This window comes from Acinonyx jubatus, chromosome C2 (assembly GCF_027475565.1).
Source record: "Acinonyx jubatus isolate Ajub_Pintada_27869175 chromosome C2, VMU_Ajub_asm_v1.0, whole genome shotgun sequence".
In the NCBI taxonomy this organism is placed as follows: Eukaryota; Metazoa; Chordata; class Mammalia; order Carnivora; family Felidae; genus Acinonyx; species Acinonyx jubatus.
The window spans coordinates 59,176,128-59,189,289 of NC_069384.1; the positions used below are offsets into that span (position 1 = coordinate 59,176,128).

Below are 13,162 nucleotides of genomic sequence, written 5' to 3' on the forward strand. Positions count from 1 at the left end.
ACGACACTACTTGTGGGGCTTGCCCGGTAGGCCCTGGCGGTAAAATCCGGATTTTTCCACCCCTCCCTCTCTTCTCTCACTTTAACCAGATCTACCTTTCTCGACCCCGTTCTTCCAGTGGGTAGTTTCTAGAATGACCTTCAAACACTGTCTCCTAATAAGATTTTATAAAGATTGTTCTTCTAAATGTAAAGAAATCTGGGGTAGACTCAAACTAATGAGATGTTTTTAGGACTAGCGTAATTAACAGTCGGCCGGATAATTTGGCCTCCGTCCAAATTTTGAGGTCATGTGATCGCCTGGGATTAAACCTGGGATTTCACCGGCCAGCCACTGTGGGACAACGCTATCGCTATTTCCGGTCCCTAGATCGTAGCATAAACGTCACTTCCTTAGCAATGCACTTTAACCTGTTTCACGCACGCCTGCTACATTACAGTTTACGACGTAGTCTTTGTGATTTTTTGTGTGTTTTTTTCTGTAATCGCAAGAACATTAATGTTCCAACGATCCGCAAAAATATAAACCCCCAAAATGCATCACGCCCGCCTGGGACGGCGGGGCGGAGCTCGAGGTCACGTGACTGTCTAGGCCCGCCCTCTCTGCAGCTGAAGATTTCCCCTCCCGCAGTGACAGAGCCTCTGCTCGGTGATCGGTACTGCTTCTGCACCTCGCGCCCGGGCAGGTGAGCGGCGACCGGTAATCGGTGGCTGGTGGGGATAGGACAAGGGGTGGGAAGAGGAAGAGAAGGGAAAGTGTGAACGGAGGCCTCAGTTGTCTAGGGCTTCCTCCCCGCTGTCATCCTGCACTGACTGGGAGCTCTTTTCTCCAGTTCTCCTGACCCTCGCTTCCCCTACTGTGGTCGCCCCCGCAACCTAGGAGTGAGATGTCCACCTTTCCTGTGGTTGGGGATGAGTGCGGCCATTATGGTTCCCTACTTGGAGTCAGGGGCTTACTGTAGTGGTTTTGGTTCAGCCATTTCTCAGGGTCTGCAGTAGTCTTCAGGTCCTGTTTCCGAAAGCCCATTCTTTGGCAGAGGCCCTACTCTGTATCTTCAGCCGCTGGCTGGGGAGCCGGGGAGGTAGGAAAAACCCTGGAGGCAGAGGCGTATCCGATGAGACAGGCTTGGGAGAGAATGTCACTGATGTGGCCCTCACTGCGGAGTCACTGTAAAGCTTTCTTCCGAATGTGCTTTCTCAGTCATTCTGAGTTTTTTATCTGACATCCCTGCGAGAGGCGTTTTGTAGATGTTCACGTACTTTGGTTGGGCCTGGAAGGGCCTTTTACCTTTCTCTTCTCTGATGTTATGGTGCAGGAAGGGAGAAAACAGTTGAAAGAATAAAGATACACTACCTTCAAAACAGGAGGTGTTGGCAATGCGACAGTCTCAATTGAATGGCGAGGTGTTGAAAGATGATGGTGTTGCGGCTTCTTGCTCTACAGGAGACCCAGACTAGCGTATGGGAAAGTGACTAGGTTTCCCCGAACGGGAAGTAATTCTTAAGAAACTGATGGGTTGGAAATATAATTAAACCAAATGTATTTGACCTGAAACTTAAAGGTAGGGAGGTTAAGTCGAGATATTGTTTACTTCATATTTTCAACCTTTGACATTCTTTTTTTTTTTTGCCATTTCTCCCTAAAATCCTACTTAATCACCACCCCCAATCAATTCCTTGACCAGTAGTAAATTTATATTAAGTAGCACTTGTATTCCTTCTTAGCTTTCCCTATTGTATAACTCCAAGGGACTTCTTCAGATTTTGATGAATAGTGTTTTGTGAAAATACAGAAACTATTTTGCTTAGGTTTTTGCCCAACCCAATGTAATCCCATTTCATATGTAATGTAGTAACCAGTGTTTTGACCCCAAACAGTGTGATTTAGGGAAGAGTGTTTTTCAGTTTGGGGTTAAACTCTTATTTACACCTCAAACTCAGGAAATCTTCTGGTTCTTTTAAATTGAAAGGACTTACAAAAATGACAGATTTGATTTTTAAAATTTAAATTACACTTTTTTAAAATCTGAAAAGTCATATTCTCTATTAAACTTTGTAATTTTCTAGTCAGTGTAATGGAAGAATCCATTCAAAGCTGAAAAGTGAGAAAGATGGAATCTGTTTTTGAGTAGTAGATGTGACTGGTTTTGGTTTTTTATATCATCCAAATTCTCTACAATAAACTGATTTTGTTAAAGTGAACAAAAGGTTAAAAATTCTAGCATAATATTAATTTAACAAAATATTTTTATAGTAATTTCAAAATCGAAAAACTGATCTATGGATGCTTCTTGCTAGAAAACTTAACTTTAAAAATGTTTTTGGCTTTCCCTAAGTAATAAAGAAGACCACTATTCTGATTTTTACAGTTTCAACATTTGGTGCTATTTTCCTAATCTGTTGGTGTGTTTCTGTAGCCATGCCTGCTACGAATATAAATATAGTTCCATCCATTAATTTGCTCCAGAGTGAAGTTCCCTGATCTCTAGAGGAGAGAAAAACATAAGCAGTGTTGCTTCATTGGCCAGGTGACATTCCATCAAATAGGACACATTTTTTTAAGAGCCCTAGAAGTCCAAACCAGTCCTGTCTGGGTGAGACCAAAGTAGGAAAGAGAAAACCAGCTAAAGAGCATTGAGTACTAGAGGAGAAAATGTCAATATGAAAGAGGTTGTGAATGAGTCTGCAATTTTACCGCACAATTTCCCCAATTTTAGGGAACTATGAAAGCAGTAGCTTAGACCACTAATGAAATTGGAAGCAGGAATTGGTGACTAAATTGCTCCTCAAGTTGAATGTGAAAAAGAGCTTTAACATTATGCATAATTCACACAGAAACAAACAAGAGATTTGAAGCTAGGAAGGCATTTCTGAAACTAGCTTTATCAGTTTATGAGTATTACATGGAGAAGCCTTAACATTCGTTAGGGAATTGTGCTGTAGTCCAACAGTAAATGACCCATGAGAGTTTCTGTGTTAAGGTCCCTGACACTGCTTGTGTGCTTACTCTGAAGTCTTTCTTATATTTCACTGCCTTTATAGATTATCACCACCACCAAGAATGTGTTTTCTCCCCCTATTGGCAGAACTAGACTTTTAGTCCTATAGACTATTACACAATATTTTCTATTCTGTTTTCACTTTTAGCACATTGTATTTAATTACTGTTGTCTGGGCTTTTCTTTAGTAAACCATAAAGCTCCTAGGAGTTCAAGGATAGTGTCTCTACAGTTGTGTCTTCAGAACCAGGATGCTGAAGTACCCGATGGGTCCTTAGTAAATTGTTTATTGAATGAGTGACAATTGAACGGGAAGATTAAACTATTTTTAAACCTGTTGCAAATCATACCTCCTTTTAAGGTTGTGCACTAGGTATTAGCTTTCAAATATAAATTGGTAATAATAACCATCTAAATCATGGTCAGAGGAATGGAGATAAACCAGATAGGTTTTATTAATGCACTGACCAACTTATTTTCACAGCATATGGTTACTAATAAGTATGGTTATCATCCAAGTCTGAAAGGGAAGGGAAGAACAGTGAGTTGTACTTAAAAATATGGCTTTCTGTTAGGCTACAAGTGTTATAGCACTAGAGTTAAAATCAGAAGATCATCGGGGCGCCTGGGTGGTTTGGTCGGTTAAGCGTCCGACTTCGGCTCAGGTCATGATCTCACGGTCTGTGAGTTCGAGCCCCGCGTCGGGCTCTGTGCTGACCGCTCAGAGCCTGGAGCCTGTTTCAGATTCTGTGTCTCCCTCTCTCTCTGCCCCTCCCCTGTTCATGCTCTGTCTCTCTCTGTCTCAAAAATAAATAAACGTTTAAAAAAAAAATCAGAAGATCATCATTCAGCCCTACCACTTTAGTTACATGTTTTTTTAAATAAAGTGGGGAGTAGGGGCTTAGAATTTGATACTTAGGAATATTCTCCTCTCACAGGTATTGTGAGTTCAAGTGACATAAATCCTAGATAATCTATGTGAAAGTATTTTAAAAACTAAGTGGTATTTAAATGTAAAGCAATATAATGTAGGCTTTATGAGAATAGGTTTCCCAATCATATAGACCTGGGTGCATGTTCTGGCCCTACCACTACTTTAGGCTGTGTGACCTTGGACAATTTACTTAATTTAAGCTAAAGTGTTCTATAGATGTATATTCTTTTTAAGTTTATTTATTTACTCTGAGAGAGGGAGGTAGAGGGAGACAGAATCCCAAGCAAGCTCCACACTGCCAGCACAGAGCCCGCTGAGGAGCTCGAACCCACAAACTGAGATCATGATCTGAACTGAAATCAAGAGTCAGACGCTTAACCAACTGAGGCACCCAGGAATCCTTAAACTTAAATTTTCTTATATTTATCTCATAAGTGCCATTAAATTAGATCATGAATGTGGGAAGCCTAGTACATACTTTGTAAATTTTTGTTAACTTTACTCATGTCTGGCTTGGTTTTATATATTGAATTTTTAAAGGAGACTTAAGACATCCTATAAATTCAGGAACAGGTTTGGGGGTGGAGAAACAAGTAGAATTTGAAATGATGCTATTACCAAAAAATAGAGGACCAAGAAAAATGTACGTACAGCAAAGATTCTAAAACAGATTTATCAATAGAAGCTGAGAAATATCAACATAAGTCCCATTATTTTGGCAACTGCAGTGACTTAATATCTTTAGAGATTTTCCAAAGCTTATGTTTATTAATATTGGAATCAATTTAAGGAAGTAATTCTTCTGTTTCTAAATTTTTAGTCCTACAGTGTGTTATAGAAATATGTTAAAATTGTACGGAGCTAATGGGGTGCCTGCATGGCTCAGTTGGTTGAGCATCCGACTCGATTTCTGCTTGGGTCATGATCCTGGAGTTGTGGGATCCAACCCCTTATCGGGCTGTGCGCTGAGCATGGAGCCTGCTTAAGATTCCCTCTTTCTCTTCCTCTGCCCCCCTCCCCAGCTTGCATTCTTGCTCTCTCTCTCTTTCTCTCAAATTAAAAAAAAAATTTTTTTTTGTACAGAGCTATAGAGCAGGGACTTTGAGATTATGTTTATGTTTAAAAATTTTGCCTTTTACTTTACATGTTTTTATATCTTATTTTTATCCTCAGATGAAGTAGACAGGTATATAGAGAATATAATGGAGACATGAACTGAAGTAAAATATTCTCCCTTCTACATTGATGATTCACAAAGATTAGTGGCTTTGTATTGGAAAAAAATATCAGTAAATTAAATAATAATTGAAGTATAGTTATCATGAGTTTATGTTTCACCTTAATCCTGAAAAATTATTACTCATTTGTTCTAAGGAAAGATTTTATTAAGAGACTATTGAATTTTCTTTAATGTCAACTTCTGTATTTGGTGAAATAAATTGTCAGTGTTTTCCATTTAATTTCTTTTTGTAGAAACTTTTAAAGTTTTACAGTTCTGTTTTTTCCTCTTGTGAAATGGAAGTGACTCTGGTTTGTATAAGTGTATTCTTTTATGTATGTAGTGCATACATATTATATATAGTGTAAATAAATACATATATATTTTTTGTGAGTTTGTATTTATAAAGGTAGCTGGAATGAATGTATATTTTCACAGTATAGATTCTTCTTTTTACTTGAAACTATCAAAGCCATTTTAAAAATGAACTACTGTGAGTGAAATTAATGATTAATTTATTTGAAACTCCTTTTTATATTTGTAGTTATCTGTAGTTAATAAGTTTCACAACTGTCATTAGACTATTTTTAAAAATTGGTATTCATAGGTATTTTCAGATTTAACCTGTGATTTTTGTTGTTGGTTTTTATTGGTATCAATATAACTAGCTTCTAACAGTAAAATTTTCAGTTTTGAATCTTAATGTTATCTATAAAAACCATTGTTCTTTTGGGGCATTTGGGTAGCTCACTTAAGTATCTTGGCTCCTGGTTTCGACTCAGGTCATGATCTCACAGTTCGTGAGTTCAAGCCCCATGTCAGGCTCCATGCTGACATTGCGGAACCTGCTTGGGATTCTCTGTCCCCCACCCCCACCCCCACCCCCCACCCCGCCCCTCCTTCACTTGCACTGTCTCTCTCAAAATAAATAAATAAACAAATAAACTTAAAAAAGCTATTGTTCCGGTGATAAACCTTTTTAAAAATTATACCTACAACATGTCATGTTTTCTTTCTTTTCTGAAAATTAAGTAAGCATATTTTATTGAAAACAAATGGTATGAAGCAGAAGAACTTCAGATATGTCTGAATGCTGAAAAGCAACCAGACTTTATGTTTTGTTTTAGTTATTTCTTAGTTAAATTTTTTAAATAGGAGTGTTATTTTATTATTTTTTTATTTTATCTTTTTTATTTGAAAGAGAGAGCAGGGGGGAGGGAAGAGAGTGAGAGAGAGAAAGAGAGAGAGAATCCCAAGCAGTCTCCACACTCACCACAGAGCCTGTGTGGGGCTTGAGCACCCACAACCCTGGGATCATGACCTGAGCCAAAATCAAGAGTCAGGCACTCAACCTGACTAAGCCACCCAGGCACCCCAATGGAGTGTTTTTTTAAAGTAAAATAGAGGGGCGCCTGGGTGGCTTGGTCGGTTGAACGTCCAACTTCGGCTCAGGTCATGATCTCACGGTCCATGAGTTCGAGCCCCGCGTCGGGCTCTGTGCTGACAGCTCAGAGCCTGGAGCCTGTTTCGGATTCTGTGTCTCCCTCTCTCTCTGCCCCTCCCCTGTTCATGCTCTGTCTCTGTCTCAAAAATAAATAAACGTTAAAAAAAAAATTTTTTTTTAAGTAAAATAGAGAAGACTAATTGGAAAATATTCATAAAATTCAAGAAACAGCATGATTAAAAAAAGAACTATGTAGTAGTAATTGTATATACCTATTGGAAAAGTTGGAAGAAAATGCATCAAAATAAGTGATTATCTCTGGATTAGGAGATTAAAAAAAGATTTAGAATTTATTACTTTACCTTTTGTATACTTGAATTTCTACAATGAATAGTTATTGCTTTGGGCACTAGCATTTCCTTTTTAATTTGATACAGAGAATTAAGACATTTAAATAATGATTTCTTCTTAATTCTCTGAATATCTTAAATGAAAATGTTTCAACTTATCCAGATAACTGAATAAGTTATTTAATTTTATGGGTCCAGACATATTTTTAGGCGTATATAAGCACAGCAAAATTTTAAAAGCAGAAGTAAATCCTAGCATATAAAGCAATTTAATATCTGACAAAGTGATATTTCAACCCACTGGGAGAAAATGGTGCATATATAATAAATATAACTGATATAACTTGTTTGTCTAGAAGAAAATAAAATTGAGCTGCTGCTTTGCAGCATACCCACACAAAACAATTTTGGAGGGATTAAAAGCTTAAATGTAAACAATAAAATATTTAAAATATTAATCTATTGAATTTTCTTTATACATATAGTCTAGATGTGGTAGTTTTAAGTGGCAAAGATAAAGGACAAAAGGTGAATTGAAAAAAAAATGTTTGAAATAACAAATACAGAGTGTAACAGATAAAGAATTAACACTATAAGACCTATTGCATGTTAAGTAAAAGTCCACACAATAGAAACATGGGTAAGCATATGACCAGAACTTCATAGAAGAGAAATCCAAACATTAAGCATACTTAAAAGAAAATGTATAACTTCACTAGTAATTGATATGCTAACAATGAAATATTATTTTATGACTAGTAAAAATTATGTTGTAAACCTACTGCTCGTAGGGTTCTGCGGTAAAGGATTTTCTCATAAGATGCTAGTGGAGATGTGAATTGTTACAAGTTTTTTTTAGCAAATAATTAGGGCAATATCTGTTAATATTGAAAATATATGTTCTTCCATTGAACATTACCACTCCATGGAATCTTTTCCTTAGAAATAAAAACACCAGGTGTGCATGGGTGGCTCAGTCGGTTGAGCATCCGACTTCAGCTGAGGTAATGATCTCATGGCTCGTGGGTTCGAGCCCCCTGCGTTGGGCTCTGTGCTGACAGCTCAGAGCCTGGAGCCTACTTCGGATTCCGTGTCTCCCTCTCACTGACCCTCACCCTGCTCGTGCTCTCTCTGTCTCTCTCTCTCTCTCTCTCTCTCAAAAATAAATAAACATTAAAAAAAAAAACTAAAAAAAAAAAAAACAAAAGAAAAACACCAGGGGTGCCTGGGTGGCTCACTTGGTTGAACATCCAACTTCAGCTCAGGTCATGATCTAATGGTTTATGAATTCAAGCCCTCATCAGGCCCACTGCTGTCAGTGCAGAGTCCACTTCCAATCCTTGGTCCTCCCTCTCTCTCAAAAATAAAAAAAAAGAATAAAAAGAAATACCAGTAACCAAGCATGCATTTAGGTGAGTGTTGATTGCAGCAATGTTTTGTAGTAGCAAAAGCCTGGGAACAAAGGGAATGCCTGTCAATAGGGTATTGTTGTATAAATCACGGCACAGGCATATCATGGAATATTTTTGCAGTAATTAAAAAATGGGAGTTAAATCTATACTGGTGAGTTGAAAGGATCTCCATCATGTATCTTAAGTAACAAAGGCAAAGTTAGAGACATGTATATAATGAGATCCCATTTTTATAGAACAGTTGAAAAACACTTTGAGTTTTGTATATGCTTGTACAGTTGTTAACATTGGAGGGAGAAAATAAGCAAAAGAAAAAAGAAGGAAAGAAAAAAGGGTATCCACAATAACATATGTATGTAAAACTACCTTTTTGTGTGTCTACAAGATGAATTGCAAGAACGGATAGTCACCAGAATGTTTAGCAGCCATCTCAGAGTGGTTGGATGGGCATTTCAGGTGATTTTTACTTTTTTTCCTTACAGTTTCCTATATTATGTGTTTTTATTTTTACAACAAATATGTAGTGTTTGTTATTAGAAAAAAAACTATTAACGTTTTATTTTTTTAATGTTTTTATTTATTTTTGAGACAGAGACAGAGCAAAAGCTGGGGAGGAGCAGAGAGAGAGAGGGAGACACAGAATCTGAAGCAGGCTTCAGGCTCTGAGCTGTCAGCACCGAGCCCAATGTGGGGCTCAAACTCGTGAACTACGAGATCATGACCTGAGCTGAAATCGGACAGTTAACTTACTGAGCCACCCAGGCACCCCAAAACTATTAACATTTTAAAAAATAAAAGTTCTGATAGGTCAAAGAAGGAATCAATAAGGGGGGAATACCACTTGACCAGAAATGGCAAATGTCTGAAATATTTTTTGCCTTAATTAGTGTGATGTCTGAGATGAAAGTGTGTTATTTATCCTGATAACACTATAAATTCTCCTTAATTTTGTATATGTGATAACCATTGGGTATCCAGGAAGAAATTGTCATTAAAAATGTGTAGGAAAATCATAGGCATTAACAGATCTGGTTGCAAATAAACATTTTGTTTTAGTTAATAAAAACAAAACAAAACAAAACCCTAGGTACAAGAGTAATTCTCCTTAGGAAAGCTTCAAATAAGAATGTCTTTTTTCTTTTCTTTTTCTTTTTTTTTTTTTTTTAAGTAAGCTTCACTGTCCGTGTGGGGCTTGAACTCATGACCCTGAGATCAAGAGTCACATGCTCTACCCACTGAGCCAGCCAGGCGCCCCTCAAATAAGAATGTCTTTAAAGAGGCAAAATTAAAAGTATTTACAATTATTTAATACTTTATTTCAGTCCTTTTAAGAGGCTGAACTTAAATCATTCAGGCGGTGATAGAACATGGCAGCTGCTTTAGAGTTGGATTCCTTGCATGTATAAAGCATCTGTATTTGTTTCTTAGGTTGATACTTTTTGTTTTCCTCTTTTTGTTACCAATATTATTAACTTGATTGTATATATGTTCTTTATTCCAAACTGTACAAATTCTTTTTGAAAAGAATTGGGATATATGTAAATAAAAAGTAATTTTCAAGTAGTATTGAGAGGCAATATAGCAAGGAGGTTAAGGACCTGAGTACTGAAGACAGACTGGGTCACATCCTGGCTCTGCTGCTTCCAAACAGTGTGACTTTGGGGAAGTTACTTTTATCTTTCTGCATTTTTCTCAGCTTTAAAATAAAGAAAATAAGAGTATTTACTTCATTAAGTGTTGTGAAGATCAAAGTAATATAAGAAAAGTGATTAGGCCTATTGGCACATAGTAAGATTTATATAAATATTTGTCATTATTATTTAGTTACTGTACTCTGTGCTCAGTTAAGTATATACAGTGTAGTTTTATTACTTGGCTTAATTGTTTTGGCACTCACTGAATCATCCAACAATATTTTTAATCAAGTTGAATGGATAGTACACATACAAATGAGTAAAAATTATGTATTTATATATATGTGTGTTTTCTCCTTTTCTCCTAGTCCTTATTCTTTTCTTACATGTATTTGTTCACGAATACATATTATTCTGGACCTTACGTTTTTTACTTAACAGGGGTATCTTGGGGATCTTTCCACATTCATTCAGGTAAACCTGCATCATTCTTTTAAATTGTACTAATGTGTCATCATCATCATCTGTAACATTTATTGAGAGCTTATTACTGATCCAGGCACTTAACATTTGAGTTATATTAATTCATAGAAACCTCACAACAACCTTATGTGATGGTTGTTGCATTTCCCCCATTTAACAAATGAAGCAAATTAGGGATGGGGTAGTTAAATGCCCAACAGTGTCACACAGCTCGTAAGTAATAGGACTCAGGATTTTAACCCAGGGAGTCTCTTTCCGGAGATTCTATCTTGATACTACTGAGTATTATAGCTTCTTATCCTACCACAAGTTATGTAGTCTCTATTTTAGTGGACATTTCCAATCTTTTGTTGTAAGAAACAGTGCTATAATATTTTGTTAATAGAATACTTTGTACACATAATTTCTAGAAATGCAAGAGCTGGATCAAAGGATATGTACATTTCAAGTTTTGGTGTGTATGGCCAAATTACTCTCCGATTTAGCAATGCACAGAAGTTCACATTTGTCTTCGGTATTGTGCTGAAATCTGCCAAATCATTTAGCTTGAGTCTTTGGGAAGCTGAATAGCTAAAGGCCTTTACATTTAGCCTCCCTGAATTATGAGTGATCTACCATCTTGTGATAGCATAGGTAACCTATCATGTGTAATCAATGTAACAATGTCAGTATGGGAACAAGGTATGACCTTTGGACTTCCTGTTACTTTCAAATAATGGTAAGTATTCTGGATATAAATTGAAATGCTGTTTATGTGATTTATACATTGAAATGCTATAAATTGTAGTTTGAATGCATATCATTGAAAGAACAAAATGCTGCAGTCATCAATGTACATTATTAAAAGTAAAATGCTATGATTGTTAATAATTATGGAAGTGCTTTCAAATAGTTAAATAGGGAATCAGATTGCCAATTATTAAGACCATTGAGAGTGTGATAGTTAAATGTACAAATAATTATATATTTTCTTGTGAAAAATGGGTTTTCAGTAATCTGCAAGTCCTAGGCTTAGGTTTTGCAGAATTAGGCAGTGGGGGGCTTTAGTCAGCAGTTACATCATCCGCAGATTTTTTTTTTAATTTTTTTAATGTTTATTTATTTTAGAGCAAGAGAGACAGAGCATGAGTGGGGGAAAGGCAGGGAGAGAATCCAAAGCAGGCTCCAGCCTCTGAACTGTCAGCACAGAGCCCAATATGGGGCTCAAACCCATGAACGATGAGATCATGACCTGAGCCAAAGTTGGATGCTTAACCAACTGAGCCACTCAGGCACCCCCATGAATTGTTTTAAACACAATATACGTCTGCTCAATGTTCTGCATTTCATTTGTTTCAGGAAAGGGAAAAAATTATTATTAGTTCAAAAAGCAGGCTGACTGACCCAAATTCTTTAATGTGATCCAAAGACACTTAAAATTTTGAGAGAGAGAGAGAGAGAGAGAGAGAATGTGTGAGTGAGTGGGGGAAGCGCAGAGAGAGGGAGAGACAGAATCCCAAGCAGGCTCCACACTGTCAGCAGAGCCCTACACAGAGCTCAAACCCACAAACTGTGAGATCATGACCTGAGCCGAAATTGAGGGTTGGACACTTAACCAACTGAGACATCCAGGTGCCCCTTTAAGTATTTTTTTTAAGGTTGTATTTTTTTTTAAGTAATTTCTACACCCAAGATGGGGCTCAAACTTAACAACCCCAAGATCAGAATCACATGTTCTACCAACTGAGCCAGCCAGTTGCCCCCATAAGCTTTCATTTCTTACGGGTAAATACCGAGTAGAATGACTGGATCATGTGTGTGCGTATGTTTAACTTTTTAAGCAACTGCCAATTTTTTCCCAAAGTGGTTGTATCGTTTTACATTACAGCAGTATATGATAGTTCTAGTTCTGTGTCTTTACCAACATTTCCTATGGTAAGTCTTTTTAATTTCAGCCATTCTATTATGTATAGAGTGCCATTTTGTTGTCGTTTTAATTTGTCTTTCTAATGATGTTAGGCATCTTTCATGTAGTTATTTACCATCCATATTTTTTTTTGATGAAGTATATGCTCAGACCCTTTGCCCATCTTTTAATTGTGCTCTTTAAGTCCAGTTTTGGGGAGTTTTAAGATATATTCTAGATAGGTCCTTTATTACATTTATGCTTTGCAAATATTTTCGCGCAATATGGAACTTGGCTTTTTGTTCTAACAATGTTATGAAGAACAAAAAAGTTTTTAATGTCCATGAATTACAGTTTATCAATTTGTTCTCTAATGGATTGTGTTTTCAGTATTGTGTGTAATGAATCTACCTAGTCCAAGAACACAAAGCAAGGTTTTACATTTAGGTCTACCATCCGTTTTTAGCTTATTTTTTTAATAAGGTACAAGGTATGGCTTGAAGTACATTTTTTTAATGTTTATTTTATTTTTGAGATAGTGAGTGGGGAGGGGCAGAAAGAGAAGGCGACAGAGAATCCCAAGCAGACCCCACAGTCAGCAAAGAGCCTGATGTGGGGCTCGAACCCATGAACAGTGAGATCGTGACCTGAGCAGAAATCGAGTCGGATGCTTAACTGACTGGGCCACCCAGGTGTCCCTTGAAGCACCTGTTTTTTGCATTTGCATAGATACTTAATCTACTACCACTTATTGAAAAACTATACTTTTTCCACTGATTTGCCTTTGTATTTTTGTCAAAAGT

At 36.9% G+C, this 13,162-nt stretch overlaps 1 protein-coding gene across 3 annotated transcripts in view; it reads left to right on the forward strand.

Annotated features, from left to right (window-relative positions):
* Positions 1-391: 391 nt before the first annotated feature.
* ATP6V1A (ATPase H+ transporting V1 subunit A) overlaps positions 392-13,162 on the forward strand; it is a 64,507-nt gene continuing 51,736 nt past the window's right edge. For 2 of the 3 annotated variants that reach the window (XM_015075308.3, XM_015075307.3), the window contains exon 1: positions 400-685. The gene's annotated coding sequence lies outside the window, so the exon portion shown is untranslated. Of the gene's footprint in view, positions 686-13,162 lie in introns of all 3 variants that reach the window. The other variant, XM_015075309.3, reaches the window with a different exon arrangement.